This window comes from Oncorhynchus gorbuscha, unplaced genomic scaffold, assembly GCF_021184085.1.
Source record: "Oncorhynchus gorbuscha isolate QuinsamMale2020 ecotype Even-year unplaced genomic scaffold, OgorEven_v1.0 Un_scaffold_8464, whole genome shotgun sequence".
In the NCBI taxonomy this organism is placed as follows: domain Eukaryota; kingdom Metazoa; phylum Chordata; class Actinopteri; order Salmoniformes; family Salmonidae; genus Oncorhynchus; species Oncorhynchus gorbuscha.
The window spans coordinates 1-14,725 of NW_025745631.1; the positions used below are offsets into that span (position 1 = coordinate 1).

Sequence of the window (14,725 nt, forward strand, 5' to 3'; positions counted from 1 at the left end):
ACAGAACAATACACAATTATAACCCTTCCTCTAATACAGAATTAATAACACACAGTACACAGACATGTGCATGCAGACAGAGCACACACTGGTCACCCCCTCTGTAGCCCCAGGAGTCTTGTAGTGAGTGGTTTTGGGGGGTAGGGACTCTTGGAAGAGTGTCTCCTCAGTGTGGCTGGGTCAGAATTAGACTAATCCATGTATGTGTGTGTGTGTGTGTGTGTGTGTGTGTGTGTGTGTGTGTGTGTGTGTGTGTGTGTGTGTGTGTGTGTGTGTGTGTGTGTGCGTAAGCCCCCCAGGATTACTCCTTGTGCTCTTTTGTTCCTGTAATGAACAGGGAGCAGCTTTAGGTCTTATTAAGTGACATAGAGCCACTCCCCCCATTGTGACATAGTATGAATATACACACACTTCTATATTAAAATCACATGTACAGTTCAGTCAACAAATTGTATTTGCTGTCTTAGGACTGGTCTAAATGTGAGCATGAAAAGGGAACATGTAGATACAAAAGTATGTGGACATCCCTTCAAATGAGTGGATTCGGCTATTTCAGCCACACCCGTTGCTGACAGTTGTATAAAATCGAGTACACCGCCATGCAATCTCCATAGACAAACATTGGCCCATACTGAAGAGCTCAGTGACTTTCAATGTGGAACCGTCATAGGATGTCACCTTTCCAACAAATCAGTTTATCAAATTTCTGCCCTGCTAGAGCTGCCCCAGTCAACTGTAAGTGCTGTTATTGTGAAGTGGAAACGTATAGGAGCAACAATGGCTCAGCCGCAAATAGGCAGGGCACACAAGCACAAAGTGCTTAAAAATCATCTGTCCTTGGTTGCAAGGAACACTTACTACCTAGTTCCAAACTGCCTCTGGAAGCAACGTCAGCACAATAACAGTTCGTCGGGAGCTTCATGAAATGGGTTTCCATGGCGAGCAGCTGCACACAAGCCTAAGATCACCATGCACAATGCCAAGTGTCAACTGGAGTGGTATAAAGCTCGCCGCCATTGGACTCTGGAGCAGTGGAAGCGAGTGATGAATCACACTTCACCACTTCACCATCTGGCAGCACGACGGAAGAATCTGGGTTTGGAGAACGGCAGGAGAACTCTACCTGCAGAGTGCCAACTGTAAAGTTTGGTGGAGGAGGAATAATGGTCTGGTGCTGTTTTTCATGGTTCAGGTTCAGGCCTTAGTTCCACTGAAGGGAAACCTTAACGCTACAGCATACAAACATTCTAGATGATTCTGTGATTCCAACTTTGTGGTTGGAGGAAGGCCCTTTCCTTTTTCAGCATGACAATGGCCCCATGCACAAAGCGAGGTCCATACAGAAATGGTTTGTCGAGATCGGTGTGGAAGAACCTGACTGGCTTGCACAGAGCCCTGACCTCAACCCCGTCGAACACCTTTGGGATGAATTGGAACGCCGACTGCGAGCCAGGCCTAATCGCCCAACATCAGTGCCCGACCTCATTAACGCTCTTGTGGCTGAATGGAAGCAATGTTCCAACATCCAAATGGATAGCCTTTCCAGAAGAGTGGAGGCTGTTGTAGCAGCAAAGGGGGGGACCAACTCCATAGTAATACCCATGATTTTAGAATGAGATGTTCGACGAGCAGGTGTCCACATTTGGCCATGTAGTGTATATGGAACGTGTGTGTATGTGTGGGTGGACGTGCGTGCAGGTATACTTAGCCCTCAGTAGTGTCATGGCTGTCTGGGGTGTAGAACGTAGCAGAATGTTGGCGTGCTATGGGAGAGGGTAGGGGAACCATGTCGTGTAGAAGACCTGTTAATGTTTAATGGAAGTTAAAGTGCAACGGGACTAAATGGCTTACGGAAGCACACTTCATCATGTAGAGGGAGAGAGAAGTGTAGGGAGTGAAGTCTTGTCTATGCAGTCCAACCCTTCAGCAGACACTCTTGACAGTGTTTGTGTATGTATAGTAACAGTGACCTCCAGAGCTCATTTACAACAAGGACCTTCTTGTCTCAGGCTACAGGGTTTTAGCTGGTCTTTACTGAAAGCTGACACGAGTATAGAGTAGCAACAATGTATTGGTAAAAACAGACATAATCACACACACAGGCTTGGAATAAAAGGCCTGGTAAAGTACCTTGGTACAGTGTCTTCATGGAGGTTTGCAGAGAGCTGGTGGAACTAGTTCAATGCCCATGCAGGGCATATTCATAAATCATTTAGGAGCAAGTGCTTTACCCCCCCTCCCCCAGTTACATTGTGAAGTTTGTCTGAAAGTATGTTCACACACACAAGTAATACCATCTGTACACTGTAGCTTGTCAGTGTGTGAGAGGGATCAGAGAAATGGTTTAGGTCAATTTGTATAAACCCATTCCAGACAGTCTAATCCTAACTCTGTTACACTACTGTAGTAACTGCTGTGGGACAGCAATGTCCTGACCTCGGCATGGGCCGTCGTGGGGTTACATTATACACTGTAGTGAGGCTACACCGGTCCCGCGGGCCCAAGGGGAATCAAGGAGGGCCTAATTCTAGTGGCCAGCTCAGATACACTACGATGAACAACTAAAACCAACGGGTGACTGTCCTATTGCTTGCTGTCGCCACAGTGTGTTGTAGCGACCACCTGCTGGATGCCAGCTATGGCTGTTCTCACCAATGTGGAGGAAGGGAAAAACACACACACACACCTGTTTAGGCGAGGTGCTGCCTAGCGGAGTAGAACACTTGAAAAATACATGGAGAGCCGCACACTCTAGGAGCTCCGATGCAATAATTGAATAACCTAACCAACGTTGACAGACAAGCAGTCTTCATCAGGGTATAGTCACCCTGACGTTCTCACCAATGGAACACGAGGAATTGTCTGAAAGATCGCGATAACCTGGTCAGAGGCTCTACTGCACATGTCAAACTCATTCCATGGGAGGGCCAAGCGTCTGTGGGTTTTCCTTCCTCCCTTGTACTTGATTGATGAATTACGGTCACTAATTAGTAAGGAACTCCCTTCTCACCTAGATGTCCAGGTGTTCATTGAAAGGAAAAACCAGCAGACGCTAGGCCCTCCATGGAATGAGTTGACAGCCCTGCTCTAGTCTCCTCTAATGGATTGACAAACTCTTCCAGTCTCTCACACACAGCCTCCTTGTTCTCCTGCTGACCCCTCCAATGTTCTATGACCCCAGAGTAACTATGGCAATTACCTTGAAAATGGGGTTATGACCTTACCCAGTGAGACAAAGGTAACCAACTGGATTATCCAATCAACCCAAGGGAGCCAATGGGATTATCGCAATGCCATGTCCACGGATGAATGTTGGACATGGAAGTAAATATCAGCTTTCAGCATCCATCATTCAGATTACAGTGGAATCATGCAATCTCAGAAGATGGAACAGTTTGAAGGATAAATTCTGATTTCAGTGCAATTCCACGTTAAAACAGGGTTATCCAAAGATGTTCTGGCTTAGATGGAGGATCGAGACGTTTTAGAACTCAAATCTGTACCTGGCCGTCCCCCCATCTGGAGGATCACAATATTAAGAACATGAAATATGGGATGTTCATTACTAAATCGGCTAGACGTTGGATTAAGGGGAGAATCTGATGGTTTGAACATCAAGAGATCAGAGCAGACACAGTCTGCTGCCAGGAACTGTCCTACAGAGCATTGGCTTTCACAAATACAGTTGTGTTGAGTTTAATAACATAGGCAGACAGAACACGCAGATCTTCATCATGTCATTTATTCTCTTTAGTGCTTTTCAACATTCTTAAAAACAATCCTTTCTATGTGCAGTAAATGCCGCTTTCTATAAAGATGTATAATACAACCTTCATTCGCCAACATGGGAATATGGCTAAACACAACACACACGCACTCACACCGACACGCACTCACACCGACACGCACTGACACCGACACGCACTCACACCGACACGCACTCACTTGTCCTTTAGTGACCCCATCTCTCACCCTTTCCATTCCTCCTCCCTCCATTCCAGCCCAATCACCCCTCCTCCATTTCTCCAGTATCACGCGCCTCAGCAGGTCATGCGGGCCACTCCAAACTCCAGGCTGACCACAGCGGGCTCGGCCTTGGCCCCGTATGTCCCCTGCAGGTCAGTGTAGCTCTCCTTGCGCTCTGTACCGCTGCTGCCCTCTACTGTCCGCTCTGTGTCACTGCAGCACTCTGTCACCTCCACTCCCACCTCCTCCTCCTCCTCCTGCTGTCGCTGTGCCTCCTTCCGGCTGAGGGGGGCTCCCAGGATGAGGGAGTGAGGGCGCATGGGGAGGATGCGTTGGTCTCTAGGGGAAGCCTGGGGGTCCGGGGTGGGGGGGCTGATGCCATGCTTCTGTAGCCTCTGGAGGGACAAAGAAGGAGACATAGGGTTAGATTTAGTAATGAGAACCCCCCATAAAAACACATCGCGCACCACCAATACCTCCACACAATCACCTGTTGTTTTCAGAATTCTGATGTGCTGATTGATGTCACATTGTGTGTCGTTTCAATACACCAGCACCACATTAAAACCGTACCTCTAACCCCTCCTCTCAAGCCATATTTTATTTATTTACTTACACCTTTATTTAACCAGGTAGGATAGTTGAGAACAAGTTCTCATTTACAACTGCGACCTGTCCAAGATAAAGCAAAGCAGGTCGACACATAACTACACAGAGTTACACATGGAGTAAAACAAACATGCAATCAAAAATACAGTAGAAAAATCTTTATACAGCATGTGCAAATGAGGTAGGATAAGAGAGTTAAGGCAATAAATAGGCAATGGTGGCAAAGTAATTACAATATAGTAATTAAACACTGCAATGGTAGGATGTACAGAAGACGTATGTGCAAGTATTGATACTGGGGTGCAAAGGAGCAAGATAAATAAATAAATACAGTATGGGGATGAGGTAGATTAGATGGGCTAATTACAGATGAGCTATGTACAGGTGCAGTGATCTGTGAGCTGCTTTGACAGCTGGTGCTTAAAGCTAGTGAGGGAGGTAAGGGTCTCCAGCTTTAGTGATTTTTGCAGTTCGTTCCAGTCATTGGCAGCAGAGAACTGGAAGGAGAGGCAGCCAAAGGAAGAATTGGCTTTGGGGGTAACCAGGGAGATATACCCGCTGGAGCGTGTGTCAGTGAGCTGAGATAAGGCAGGGCTTTACCTAGCGTAGACTTGTAGATGACCTGAAGCCAGTGGGTTTGGCAATGAGTATGAAGCGAGGGCCAGCCAACGAGAGTGTACAGGTCACAGTGGTGTGTAGTATATGGGGCTTTGGTGACAAAACGGGTGACACTGTGATAGACTACATCCAATTTGTTGAGTAGAGAATTGGAGACTATTTTATAGATGACAACGCCGAAGTTGAGGATGGGTAGGATAGTCAGTTTTATGAGGGTGTTTGGCAGCATGAGTGAAGGATGCTTTGTTGCAAAATAGCCTTTTCTAGATTTAATTTTGGATTGGAGATGTTTAATGCAAGTCTGGAAGGAGAGTTTACAGTCTAACCAGACACCTAGGTATTTGTAGTTGTCCACATATTCTAGGTCAAAACAATCCAGAGTAGTGATGCTGAACGGGCGGGCAGGTGCGGGCAGCGATCAGTTGAAGAGCATGCATTTAGTTTTACTTGCATTTAAGAGCAGTTGGAGGCCACAGAAGGAGAGTTTTATGGCATTGAAGCTCATCTGGAGGTTAGTTAACACAGTGTCCAAAGAAGGGCCAGAGGTATACAGGATGGTGTCGTCTGCATAGAGGTGGATCAGAGAATCACCAGCAGCAAGAGAGACACCATTGATGTATACAGGATGGTGTCGTCTGCATAGAGGTGGATCAGAGAATCACCAGCAGCAAGAGAGACACCATTGATGCATACAAAGAGACAGCCCCCTGAGCCCCCACACCTCCTGAAATGACGCCACACTGTTAATAATGTGATACAATTCAAACCTAAGGCAGGGTTCGTTCTTGTTAGCCATACAGCCAACTTGGCCTGGCCAAACAAACAGTTCAGCAAAACACATTTGACCCTTTTCTCTGCTTGAATAGCTTGGCCCCAATCACAAACATCCCCACAGAGAAGACCACTCCCAACCTCACACACAGTCTAGAGACAATAACAGCATTATCCTGGCACACAGAAAAAAACAAGATCCGTCTCAGTCACTGCACAAAACAGATACCCCTCCCCAACTCCCAGGTCAACCCTATAGCTATTGGTGGCCAGGGCTCCATGTAATACCCTCCACTGGAGGTCCTCTGACATGTTTGGCACTGGGAGCTTATAGAGCACCCTCCACCTATACCCTGCCATGCTCTCAGCCCCCCACAACCCCCTGATGCCCCGTCACTCCCACTAAGCGTACAGCGCCTTACCCCCCACTTCCACAAACTCCCACAGGCTCGGCGTGCTAAATATCAGTAATATCAGTCTCTGCTGTCACTTGCAGTGGTGGCCACTCCTCCAGAGGCTGCTCTAGCACACGCTACACTGGCTCAGGCAGAGCCTCCTGGACCTTCCCATGACTCTCTCCAGCAACCTAAGAGACGTTAGTTGTTGTGCCAACTGCTGGGGGGTTTCCCACCCCCCACCAGTCGTTGGTCAGCTAGTCTCCTGCTGCCATTAAATGTCACTGTAGGGTGGCTGAACAAACGGACCTCAAAAGGATCAGTGGGTTGTGGAAGATGGGCTTCTCCCACGCCTCCCCCTCGTGTGGGCCTCAGCAGCTGCCAGGCACTCAGTACTGCAGCATAGAAATCAGAGACCCCTGCTTCGTTTAGTCTCTCCGGCTGCTTCTCATGAAGAGCTTGCGGCGCAGCCCTAAACTCATAAACAGAGCACATGCTGGTTCCCTTCAGCTAACATCAGTGTGGTACAGTAGCCTCTACACTGCTTCGAGTCAGAATGATGCCATCCTGCTCTCCAGGTCCACCAGGCCTTGTCCTCCCTCCTGGACAGAAAATAATCCATGTATTTGCGTTGCACGTCCGCAAGCAATCCGCCGGTGGGGGGGAGTGTATCTCCCTCACAACAGAAGTTACACGCCCATCAGACAAAAGTAAACAATGGGTTTTCTCGTTTTCCCCACTCTGTTTTTCCATCCCAAACAAGAAATGGATGCTGACAGCTCTCTCTCTCAACATGGAAAATCCAGCTCTTACAAGTGCTCCTTTCTCTTTGATGGGATAAATAGCCCCATGTCCCATGTCCCAGTATAGTTGATAGATGATCTTGCATCCCACACCCTATCCTGCCACACCAGCTCAACCTCCGCTACACTCAAGCTCCCCAAGTACCCTGAAGAAGGAAAGGCTGTATACTGCTGACAGAAAAACCCAATCTGGCTTTCCATACATCCACCACTGACAGAGACTCAACCTCCCCTTTCCGGTGTCCCCACCTCTCCCAAAAGCCTTGGAAGCTTGAGCAAAAAGTGTTCTTGTAAGAGCTTTAATTTGAATTTTCAATAGGACACCTGCCTGGGCCACAATTAGAAACCAGTAGAGTAGCCCATGAAGCCACCGTGCCATAAAAGACCTATCAATTTACACAGAGTCTATAGAAATGCCCTTACGCACCAATGTGACCCACTTTCTTAGCCTATACTGCTTCCTGGGTGAGGACACTAAACCCCTCATTCTTCATCAGGTGTTGTGCTGACCTTACGAACCTTTCAGAAGCAGGAATATAACACTCCAGCAGAACCTTCTTTTCCCCTTTAGTCTCCCTCAGGAAGCTAGACAGTTCCCTCGCTGTATGTATAGGGCCCACAGACCCTGTACTCGCCCCCCCACCGTTCCCCACAGACCCTGTACTCGCCCCCCACCGTTCCCCACAGACCCTGTACTCACCCCCCCACCGTTCCCCACAGACCCTGTACTCACCCCCCACCGTTCCCCACAGACCCTGTACTCACCCCCCACCGTTCCCCACAGACCCTGTACTCACCCCCCACCGTTCCCCACAGACCCTGTACTCACCCCCCACCGTTCCCCACAGACCCTGTACTCACCCCCCACCGTTCCCCACAGACCCTGTACTCACCCCCCACCGTTCCCCACAGACCCTGTACTCACCCCCCACCGTTCCCCACAGACCCTGTACTCACCCCCCACCGTTCCCCACAGACCCTGTACTCACCCCCCACCGTTCCCCATAGACCCTGTACTCACCCCCCACCGTTCCCCACAGACCCTGTACTCACCCCCCACCGTTCCCCACAGACCCTGTACTCACCCCCCACCGTTCCCCACAGACCCTGTACTCACCTCCCCAGCATGCTTACCGTTCCCCACAGACCCTGTACTCACCTCCACCACCAGAGTTTCCGTTACTACAACAACCTGCCTCTCCCCCATCTATTCACCCCCTTCTCCAATAAACAAACAATGTGTTAACACTGCACCATGAAAGAAATGCATAAAAATGTAAAAATAAGCTCGGAACAGGATAGAAAAACGATAGTTGCCCACAACACAACCCATCAACCCAGTGAGATACAAGTACTCACAGCCTCCAGGTCTTTTATTGTGTTCTCCAGTTGGCAGTTGCTCTCTTTCAGGGGGTGAACGTTCTTCAGGACAGACTGACGGGGTGCATGGAGCGATCAAACTGGTGGTACATATTCCTCAGAATCTGACACACAGAGAGCGAGACAGAGAAAGAATGTATAACAGGAGGTAGGGTTGATGAGAGACTGAGGATGGAGAGGAGGGAAGAGAGGACAGAGAGGTGGAAAAGGGGAGATCAAAATGTATGCAGAGATTTTATTTTATTTTAATGAAATATTTTTTTGGGGGGTGGCTATATACACAGGGTACTGTACAGTTTATGACTGAAGATTTTAGGGCCTTCCTCTGACACCGCCCTGTATAAGAGGGTCCTGGATGGCAGGGAGCTCAGCCCTAGTGTGATGTACTGGGCCGTACGCACTACCCTCTGTAGCGTCTTGCGGTCGGATGCCAAGCAGTTACAATACCAAGTGGTGATGCAGTCAGTCAAGATGCTCTCAATGGTGCAGCTGTGGCACTTTGAGGATCCGGAGGGGCCCATGCCAAATCTTTTCAGCCTCCTGAGGGGAAAAGGGCGTTGTCGTGCCCTCTTCACGACTGTGTTGATGTGTGGACCATTATAGTTCCTTGATGTGGACACAAAGGAACTTGAAGCTCTAGACCTGTCCCACAACAGCCCCGTCTATGGGATGTCGGCGTACTCGGCCCTCCATTTCCTATAGTCCACGATCAGGTTGTTGTTCTGGCACACACTGCCAGGTCTCTGACCCTCCTCCCTGTAGGCTGTCTTATGTCGTCGGTGATCAGGGGCCTACCACCATCTGCAAACTTAATGATGGTGTTGGAGCCGTGCTCGACCACACAGTCATGGGTGAACAGGAGGGGACTAAGCACGTACCCACTGAGGGGCCCCCTTGTTGAGGGTCAGCGTGGCGGATAAGTTGTTGCAGAAGGTGTTTAATACCAGGGTCCTTAGCTTAGAAGATGAGCTTGGAGGGCACTAGGGTGTTGACCGGTGAACTGTAGTCAATTAACAGCATCCTCACATAAGTGTTCCTTTTGTCCAGGTGGGACAAAGCAGTGTGAGTGAAGCAGAGATTAGGAAGATGAGGAAAGGATAGAGAAAGGATATTCTTAGAGTAGAGTGGATGAGGGAAAGAGAGAGAGAAAGGACTAGTTCTTACTTGAAGTGGCAGGGCAGGGTGGAGGGTTCTAGGACGGGGTGTGTGTCTGCGTAGGTGGGGCAGTAGGCAGGGGTTTAGGTAGTTCTGCTGCTCTCTTAACAGAAACGCCCACAGAGAGTGAGTCCTGTCTCCAAGTCTGGCAGGAGAGAGAGAGAAGACTGAGTGAGTGGGGTGGTGGTGAGTGAGTGAGTGAGTGAGTGAGTGAGTGAGTGAGTGAGTGAGTGAGTGATGGAAAGCGTGCATGTTTGCGGTCTACTCACTGCAGCTCTTCTCTCCGTCTCTGGCTGTTAGCCAGGAAGTTTCCGTACTGACAGGAGTGAACATGTTCATGGATCTGCAGCAGCAGCCACTCACTGAACTCAAACGCCTGAGGAAGAGTAGGTATCATCATCATCATCACCACAATCATTCCTCACTCTTCCACTGTGATGGCTGCTATGTGGTGAGTATAACTGGAAACACCAGATGACTGCACACGCACACACCTGGGGAAACTGCTCGGTGAGCTGCCACACACACTCCAGGAACTGTGTGAAGACGGAGGACACCTCCTTGGGGTCTCCATCCAACTGGTCACACCTGTCTGCAAACTTGTGTCCAAATGAGATCCAGTCTTTCTCTATGAGGACCTGAAACACAGAAGAGCAGAGTTTCTTATGGCATGTTTCCTTCCTCTACAGGCATAGGGAAGTTGTATGATGGTGCAGTAGCACACACACACACACACACACACACACACACACACACACACACACACACACACACACACACACACACACACACACACACACACACACACACACACACACACACACACACACACACACACACACACACACACACACACACACACACACACACACACCATGAAGCCTTTGATGTGCGGTAGTAGGGGGTCCATGAGCAGAGCTTTCCCAGAGAGCAGACCTGGGCTGTCCGATCCCAGCCGTCTGAACAGTGGACCAACACACTGGCTCCTTCTACGGTCACTGCCTATGGGGGAAGGGGACTGAAGTTAAAATCACTACCATTGCCATTATCATAACTTGTAAATAAAATTATATATTTTTAAATACAATGTTTTAAAATTGTCACACACACCGGAAAGGTGCAGTAAAATGTGTTGTTTTCCATGGTCAGGATTCGGGTATTAGAACCAGTGACCTTTCGGTTACTGGCCCAATGCTCTAAGTGCTACCTGCTTCATGTGACAAATTAGAAAAATGGTGGAGAGTCGACTCCAAAAGAATTGATTCCTCAGCTGCACGTCGACTCCCGGTGTTGACTCCCATTTCTGAATGTCAAGATTAGATTCCGCTCAGAATCAACTCCTAAAGATTCACTATTATTGGAACAGAGGAGACTGAGTAGTTGCAGATGCTTCCACGAACACAAACACTTGCATCTTTCATGGCGAGCTAGCGAGGGACGGATAGCGAGGGAGGTGCACAGCATAGTCAGGTCGGCCACCAGGCAGTCGGTGGTCAGAACCGTGCACTAGGCCCGTCTATAGGCAGTCAAAAGCTGGATATCGCAACGGGATGCTGTATCTCACCATTTATTTCCTTGCAATGTCTCGCAACTTCAGTAAAGCCGGGCCTATTATCGATGAATAGGCTAGGATATTCTACGCGCAACAGACGGAAGACTGAACACACACTGGCATCATGACACTGCCTAACAGCTGAGAAGTGTTTTTCAACTAAAACTAGAGTTTCTACAGACAAATGCAGGTAGGTCCTCCCAGTTTTCTTCTGTTTAAGAATCATTTTGCAACAGAATCGACAGAATGAATACGCCCCCAGGCAAGCCAGCGTGAGGGAGAGAGGTGTGCATGTGTCTTGGTAATTCTATTTTGCATTCCTCGCAAATTCACCATAGTAGCCTCAAGTTCACCTCTTCCGCTCTGGTTTTATTTACATGAAGCAACTTTCCCAGACCTGAGTATAGCATAGTCTAGTTAGGATATAACACGAAAATCATGTTGTGTGATAACTGCACTGCTACATTGTTTTTCGGTTTGGGATTTTTCTTAAAACGTTAAGGATCCCAAATTAACATTTATACCCCTAACTGTCTGCAATCACAGTGTGACTAAACTGCAGTGGAAAGCAGAAAGTGATTGGAGAAAGGACATGGCCTTACCTTGGTGAGGAAGATAGCTGCATCTACCACAGCTTTGACGTGCCGTAGCCAACCACAGCTCTCCAAGCCCAGCAGGTAGTCATTTACCGACAGAAAAACGACTTCCCACCACTGAGACAGGCAGAGAGAGATGGAAGGGGTGAAGTAAATAGTGCATGTGGGTGGAGTGCATGTGGGTGTAGTGCATGTGGGTGGAGTGCATGTGGGTGGAGTGGCGTGGGTGGAGTGCATGTGTGGGTGAGTGAGTGTGCCCGTCTGACCTTCCAGGGAGTTTCTGTAGGCTGGTCCATCACGTGGATGTTCTCGATCCCCACAAACTGGAAACGGATGTTGGAGAAGTTATCTTCATTCTCATAGCCTTTACCTGCTGCTCTGTTGGCCATGGTGCATTCAACTGCAGAGGGGAGGGCGATAAACAAAAGAATGAAGGAATGGACTGAGAATGTCCACATTCTTTGGGAAGAGCTTGTTAACGGCGTTGCGATTAGCTACCCTGGCCTGGTATCCATGACGTAGACAAATCGGGCTGCTGTGATTGGCTTTGCTGATGGCCTGCAACATGCTCCGTCCTCCAGGCATCGTGCGCCTGAACCCCAGAGAGAGGCTGGCTGCACCGACACACTGCTGCCTGTGGGGGACAGGGTCGAGCACAGAAAAACAGGGGTTAGGCCCCATACACCGAACCGGATGATTTACAGAGACTTGGTAGGTTGGGAATATTGTGTTGGGGTGAAATGGTAAAAATTACAGTACAGATTAGGTTTAGATTATGACTGGTGTTGTGATCAGTGGTAAAATGTCAGGGTAGGGATTATCAACTAGATTTACTGTATACAGATTAGGTTAGATTATGACTGGTGTTGGGATCAGTGGTAAATGTCAGGGTAGGATCATCAACTAGATTTACTGTGTACAGATTAGGTTTAGATTATGACTGGTGTTGATCAGTGGTAAAATGTCAGGGTAGGGATCATCAACTAGATTTACTGTGTACAGATTAGGTTTAGATTATGACTGGTGTTGTGATCAGTGGTAAAATGTCAGGTAGGGATCATCAACTAGATTTTACTGTGTACAGATTTTTCCTTGAGCAGATGGTCGGGGCCTGAACATAATTATAAAACAATTTGTAGACTGTAAATTGACGGAAAGAAGCCCAAACAGATAATATTCGACTAGCACAATCATTTCAAACCTTACATTTGTATACAATAATTTCTCTCCATTATGTGTGGGAATACTTGGGAACAGATGACTTAAATTAAAATCACTTGGGACGGATTAAAATTCTCAACACTAAAAAGAAAGAAGTTGGGGGGCCAAATAAAAGCGGATGCGTGTTATATGTTTAGGGGTGAAGATGGGTAGGGTATACAGTGTTATATGTTTAGGGTGAAGATGGGTAGGGTATACAGTGTTATATGTTTAGGGGGTGAAGATGGGTAGGGTATACAGTGTTATATGTTTAGGGTGAAGATGGGTAGGGTATACAGTGTTATATGTTTAGGGTGAAGATGGGTAGGGTATACAGTGTTATATGTTTAGGGGGTGAAGATGGGTAGGGTATACAGTGTTATATGTTTAGGGGGTGAAGATGGGTAGGGTATACAGTGTTATATGTTTAGGGGTGAAGATGGGTAGGGTATACAGTGTTATATGTTTTAGGGGTGAAGATGGGTAGGGCATACAGTTTATATGTTTAGGGTGAAGATGGGTAGGGTATACAGTGTTATATATGTTTAGGGTGAAGATGGGTAGGGTATACAGTGTTATATGTTTAGGGTGAAGATGGGTAGGGTATACAGTGTTATATGTTTAGGGTGAAGATGGGCAGGGGTATACTAGTGTTATATGTTTTAGGGTGAAGACGGGCAGGGTAGGGTATACAGTGTTATATGTTTAGGGTGAAGATGGGTAGGGTATACAGTGTTATATGTTTAGGGTGAAGATGGGTAGGGTATACAGTGTTATATGTTTAGGGTGAAGATGGGTAGGGTATACAGTGTTATATGTTTAGGGTGAAGATGGGTAGGGTATACAGTGTTATATGTTTAGGGTGAAGATGGGTAGGGCATACAGTGTTATATGTTTAGGGTGAAGATGGGTAGGGTATACAGTGCAAGTTATATGTTTATGCCTAGGGTGAAGATGGGTAGGGTATACAGTGTTATATGTTTAGGGGGTGAAGATGGCAGGGCATACAGTGTTATATGTTTAGGGGTGAAGATGGGTAGGGTATACAGTGTTATATGTTTAGGGGTGAAGATGGCAGGGTATACACAGTGTTATATGTTTAGGGGTGAAGATGGGTAGGGCATACGGTGTTATATGTTTAGGGGTGAAGATGGGCAGGGTATACTAGGTGAAGTGTTATATGTTTAGGGGTGAAGATGGGTAGGGTATACAGTGTTATATATGTTTAGGGTGAAGACGGGGCAGGGTATACAGTGTTATATGTTTAGGGGTGAAGATGGGCAGGGTATACAGTGTTATATGTCTAGGTGAAGACGGGTAGGGGTGAAGATGGTGGGGTATACAGTGTTATATGTTTAGGGTGAAGATGGGTAGGCCATATGCCTAGGTGAAGATTTCTGGCAGGGGCATTTATATGTTTAGGCAGAAGACGGGTAGGGTATACAGTGTTTATATGTTTAGGGTGAAGATGGGTAGCATACAGGTATACAGTGAAGTTATATGTTTAGGGTGAAGATGGTAGGCATACAGTGTTATATGTTTAGGGTGAAGATGGGTAGGGTATACAGTGTTATATGTTTAGGGGTAGAAGATGGGTAGGGTATACAGTGTTATATGTTTAGGTGAAGATGGGTAGGTATACAGTGTTAGGCGTTTAGGTGAAGATGGGTAGGGTATACA

The 14,725-nt window shown here is 47.6% G+C and overlaps 1 pseudogene; it reads right to left on the bottom strand.

The window, feature by feature from the left end:
• Positions 1–3,726: 3,726 nt before the first annotated feature.
• LOC124019379 lies at positions 3,727–12,479 on the bottom strand (annotated as a pseudogene).
• Positions 12,480–14,725: the final 2,246 nt, after the last annotated feature.